This window comes from Hypanus sabinus, chromosome 8 (genome assembly GCF_030144855.1).
Source record: "Hypanus sabinus isolate sHypSab1 chromosome 8, sHypSab1.hap1, whole genome shotgun sequence".
In the NCBI taxonomy this organism is placed as follows: domain Eukaryota; kingdom Metazoa; phylum Chordata; class Chondrichthyes; order Myliobatiformes; family Dasyatidae; genus Hypanus; species Hypanus sabinus.
In genome coordinates, this window is record NC_082713.1 from 116,581,580 (window position 1) to 116,587,579 (window position 6,000).

The window sequence follows — 6,000 nt, forward strand, 5'->3', positions numbered from 1 at the left end:
ACTCTACCCAAAAATGCTATGGGGGACAACTGAGACTGCAGATGCTGGAATCTGGAGCAACACACAAAATGCTGGAGGGACTCAGTGGGTCAAGCAGCATCTGTGGTGGGAGAGGAATTGTCAACGTCTGGGGTTGAAGCATTGACCATTTTTCCACTCTACCCCTCCCCCAACCCCTCAGATGCTGCTCAACTCTCTGAGTTCCTCCAGCAGGTTGTCTGTTGCTCTAATAACGCTACAGGAATGGATATAAGATGCAGGAACAGAGTTAGGCCATTTTACACATAGAGGCTGGTGCACCATCCGATCATGTCTCATCCTGAGAATATGTACACATCGCTGGAAGAACTCAGCAGGTCAGGCAGCATCCATGAGAAAAGAGTAGCCAACGTTTCAGGCCGAGACCCTTCATCAGGAATGGTGGGGGGGGGGGGGAAGAGAGGGCCGAAGCCCAGTAATAGAGATGGGGAGGGGGTAGGGCCTAGAGGCGCCTCTCATCCATGTCTCATCCTGGTTTTCTGAATTATTCTTCTGCCTTTGCCCTTACCGATCAGGAGCCTAACAAACTCTGCCTGTATCTGTCACGTGTACATTGAATCGTACAGTGAAATCAGTGAGGATTGTGCTGGAGGGCAGACCGCAAGTGTCACCACATTTCCAGTGCCAGTGCTAACCGTATGTCTTTGGAACAGGAGGGAAACGGGAACACTCAGAGGAAACCCACACAGCCATGAACTACTGACAATGTCAGGGATTGAACCCTAGTCACAAGCACTTTACAAACCATATGCTACTGTGCCTTAAATACAAGCAATGACTTGACCCCCACAACCCTCTGAGGCAATGAATTCCTCAGATTCACCATCCTCTGGCTAAAACAATTCCCCCTCACCTCTGTTCTAAAGGGGTGGAGTACATGGGGCCCATCCTGGAGTGGGACAGCAGACAAACTTGGCAGTGTGTGGCTGAAATACCACGTGAACTGGGGTGTCTCTGCTCAGGTCGTTACAAGGAATCCATTATCAAAGCACAGCCAGCAGTGAGGAATCTTATGTGTGTGAGCAGGAAATTCCTGTCAAACCCCCTATCTTCCCTGACAATTGTGGAGGTGAATGCAGGCAGATCCATGTGGAAGAACTGGTCTTTGCAGAGACCTTGTTCTCAGCCTGCCTCTTCCTCAAGCTGGACGATGGTCTGTGGTAGGTTGCTTTGGAAGTGCTGCAGCCAATACTAATGGTGTAGGAAGGAGGAAGGGAGTCATTGACTCATGGAGCAATACAACATGTTCTCCCCATGCCAATCTGTTATTCTGCCTAGTCCCATTGACTCACACCCTTGCCATTGTCCTCCACACCCCTCCCATCCATGAACTTGTCGAAACTCCTCTTAAATATTGAAGCTGAGCCCACATCCACCACTTCCACCAGCAGTTCATTCTATACTCGCTCCACCCTCTGAGTGAAGAAGTTCCTCCTCAGCCTCCCTAAAAGCTTTCACCTTTCAACCTTAACCCATAACCTCTAGTTCTAGTCTCACCCAAACTCAGTGGAAAAAGCCTGCTTCTATTTACCCCATCTATATCCCTCATAATTTGCATGTTACTATCAAATCTGCCTTCATTCTCCTACGCTCCAAGGAATAAAGTCCTAAACTATTTAACCTTTCCCTATAACTCGGGTCCTCAAGACCCAACAAAATCTTTGTAAATGTTCTTAGCAACCTTTCAATCTTAACCCCATTCCTATTCCTTCTCTCCATAATCTTAGACTCTCTTACTAATTAAAAAAAATCAAGCTCCACCTTGAATTGTTACAAGGATTTACCCCTTATTAATAGTGATCAGTTAAGCACAGCGAGTATCTGAATTTACTGAGAAGTACATTTATTGGCTGAGTTCACAAGCATGCGTATTTACACAACCAAATACCAGTGTGCACACCTACTGACCCTCCACAAAGAGTCAACGAATAGAAAAGGTAATCAAACGGAATTTGCACTGGCCAGGTGTGTCCCATGTTCCTGATCTAGTCTCCCCATGCCTAACGTGGGTTTATTTACTTCAGTGATCTGGGATGGTTTGTCTCCAGCAAGTTGTCACTGACTTGCATTCAAAGCTCCTTTCTTTTAAACAGTTCCTTATCAGAAAGTGTTTAATTTCAATCCCATTGGCTCTAGGCCATCTGGCTGACCTGTGTCAGTTCTCATTGGCTGTAGCCCGGGGCTACAAGCAGTATTGTTCCTTCATCTTCGCCTTCATCTTCATGCCTTAGGTGACGACATTTGTTCTATTCAATCCTGACCAGTTTAAACCACTCAAATCTGGTCACCATACACTGGGGTTGATGAGATCACTGATTGCTCCTTCAAGTCTGCTATTTTACACAATAAACAGCTTATCCGGAGCAGATTCATCCGGCCAAATGGACAAATCACACTCCTATGTCTTATGGTCTTCAGAGCAAAGGAGAATGAATCAAGTCAAGACTAGTCAAGTGTATTGTCATTTAGCTATATACATGTATATAACAAATATAATTATATAATGTATAGAGAAAAGAGACAACATTTCTCTGAACCAGGATGTAAAGCACAGTAATATACACAACACACATAACACATAATAATTTATTAAGGTAAGGATAAGATCTAAAAAGGATTCATGCATAATTAATTAACTAAAATGCATAACTAAATATTGGAAAGTCTGGAACAGATTAAACAGTGACCGAATACGATGCGGCTGGGAGTTCAGAAGCCTAATGGCCTGGGGGAAGAAACTGTTTCTCATCCTGACCGTTCTTGCTTTTATGCTTTGGAGTCTCCTTCCTGAAGGTAGAAAGTCGAAGAGAATGCTGGATGAGCAGGTGGGATCCTTAATAATACTACGGGACCTGTGAACACAGCACTCATGATAAACATCTCCAATGGATAGTAGAGAGACACCCTGTGATCCCCTCAGCTGTTCTCACAGTCCTTGTAGGGATGCTTGGCTGCTCCCATGCTAGGTGGAGATGTAACTTGTCAGGATGCTCTCAATGGTGTTCCTGTAAAAGTTAAAATGGGGGATCCTTGCTTGCCCCCATCTTCTTAGGAGGTGGAGGCACTGCTGTGACTTCTTGTTCAGGGAGGTGATATTGAGGGACAGGCGAGGTCGTCCATGATGTGAACTCACGGGAACTTGGTTGTCTTAACGTCTCTATGGAGGAGCCATGTATTTTCAGAAGGGGTTAGTTTGTCCGCACCTTCCTGAACTCCACAGTGATTTCTTTTGTCTCCTCCACATTCAGGCTTAGGCCATCCATTTCCTCCTCCGACTCACTGTTGTTGTTGATGAGGCCAACCATTTTTGTGTCATCCGCAAACTTGATGACACGGTTGGAGCTGGATCCTGTGACAGTCATGTGTCAGCAGTGTGAACAGCAGCGGGCTGAGCACACAGCCCCGGGGAGCCCCAGTGCCCAGCGTAATGGGGCCAGAAACGGTGCTGCCCACGTGGACTGACTGTGGCCTTACCGTTTCAGAAAGGTGACTTGATCAAGGCATAATCAGAATGGGCATCCAGCACCCTTTTCCCAGACTGGAAATGGCTAATATGTGAGGAAATACTTTTACGGTGATTGGAGGGAAGTATTGGGGGGGGGGGGGATGTTGAAGGTAGGATTTTTTACACAGGGTGTGGTGAGTGCATAAAATAAACTAGCAGGGTGGCTTTAGAGACAGATACATTAGGGACATTTAAGACAATCTTGTACGTGATGAAAGATAACTGGAGGGCTATGTGGGAGGGAAGAGTTAGATTGATCTTAGAGTAGGTTATAAGGTCAGCACAACATTGTGGGCCAAAGAGCTCCTACTGTTCTATGTTCAACCAGAAAGTGGAGAGCTCTGGAACTCGGACTGAGAGGATAATGGAGTTGAAAATGCCATTCAAAATGTATCTGGATGAATATTTGATGTATGGTAAAATGAATTGAGAAATGGGACGTGGATGGGTCCCAAAGACTGTCCATCGCCCTCCTCCTTGGCCTGGTTCCTACCACTTGCAACCCACACATTTCACCCACCAGGCCACCCCACCACCTTGACAATGGTTTACATTATCAACACACAAATTGTAGGAAGAACTCAGTGGGCCAGGCAGCATCCAGGAAGAGAAATGAACAGGCAACAGACAGGCCTAAACCCTTCATCAGAAATTCTCAGTCTGAAACATCAACAGGGATACTGGTAAGGCAGATGCATTCGAGGCATTTAAAAGACTCTTAGCTAGGCACATGGATGACAGAAAAATGGAGGGCTATGTGAGGGGGAAGGGTTAGATTGATCTTACATTAGGTTATCAGGTTGGGCCAAAGGGCCTGTACTGTTCTACAGTATGTATTATGGACTTATGGTCTTTTGATGCAAGGTTACAACCCAAAGCATCACGGTTCCCTTCTCTACCCCTGATGGTGCTCCAGCTGCTTAGTTCCCCCAACAGGCTGTGGGGATTAGTTTCAAGTGCCCCTTTTGGTCAGAATGTTCATGATAGTCTGAGTGGCCTCCTTTGGCGCTGGAGATGTATATTCGTCAATGCAGCATTGAGGGAACACGGCACAGCAGGAAGCCAGCTTTCAGATGAGAAATTACACTGGAGCACTTTCTGTAGGCCTAACTCTGAAGAACAAACTAGCCACTCCACACGACTGCACTAATATTTATCCCTCCTTCAACATCTCTGACAAAGGTCATTTCATTGGCATTGGTGGAAGCAGAAATTGACTTGTGTTTCTTACAATCTGACAGCTGGTACACTTCACTGATTCTCAAGCACTTTGGAAAGCCCCAAGGATTTGAAGGGAATCATAGAAATTCAAGTCTTCTTTTCTCTATTTCTGAATTAAATACAGCTCTAATTAAAGACTGAAAAGTCCCTGAGGATATAAGGAATGGGTACGTTTATTATCAGAATGTCTACCTTCTGGATCTTATGAAGTAATGAAAGACATTTTTTTTAAGTTGAACTCTTGATTAGCACAAATTGCAGGGTAAATGGATAAATATTTCACTTGCGGTATAAACCCCAAGAAACCATGCTGTGTTCAATTTATTTTTAATAAAAGACTGTGGGTGGTTGGTTACATTTCTAAGGACAATGTTGAGTAGCTTTATTCTTAACATGTATATCAAAATGTACAGTGAAAAGTGTCATTTGAGTCAAAGACCAACACAGTCCAATGATGTGCTAGGAGTAGCCCACAAGAGTCACTACATTTCTGGTGCCAATATAGCATGCCCAGAACTTATTAACCCTAACCTGAATGTTCTTTTTGAACGTGGGAGGAAATCAGCACCCACCACACAGTCACAGAGAGGACGTACAAACTTCTTACAGACAGCCCTGGGAAATGAATCAAGATTGCTGGCAGTGTAAAGCATTATAACAACCACTACACTGCCACTACCCCCCATGCACGCCTAGGCTGACCCCTAGGCTGCCATTCCTACGGTAACTCAAATCCTGGAGCCGATCGCCTGCCGACTCCTCAACCAATGGCCTGATCTTTTTTCCTGATTACTTCATAAGTTCTGGTGCAGGGATTTAAGTACAAAAATCTATCAAGGGTCCTCAACCTGAAATGTTAGCTATTCTGTCTTCCACCCGTGCTGCCTGACTTGCTTAGTTTTTCAAGTATATTTTGATTTTACATCACATTTCCAGCATCTGCAGTTCTTTTAGCTTTCCACTTCTGGGCCAACGTTGAGGAAGTGCCATGTTGGTTGAGAACATTGAACACTACTGCACCACACAGGCTCTTCGGCCCACGATATTGTGCCAACCTTTTAAAGTAAGATCAGTCTTACTGATTCCTCCATAGCCCTCCATTTTTCTTTCATCCATGTGCCTATCTAAAAGTCTCTTGAATGTCCCTAATGTATCAGCCTCTAGCACCACCACCCTGGCAGGACATTCCATGCACCTACAACTCTCTGTGTAAAAAACCTACTTCTGATATCCCT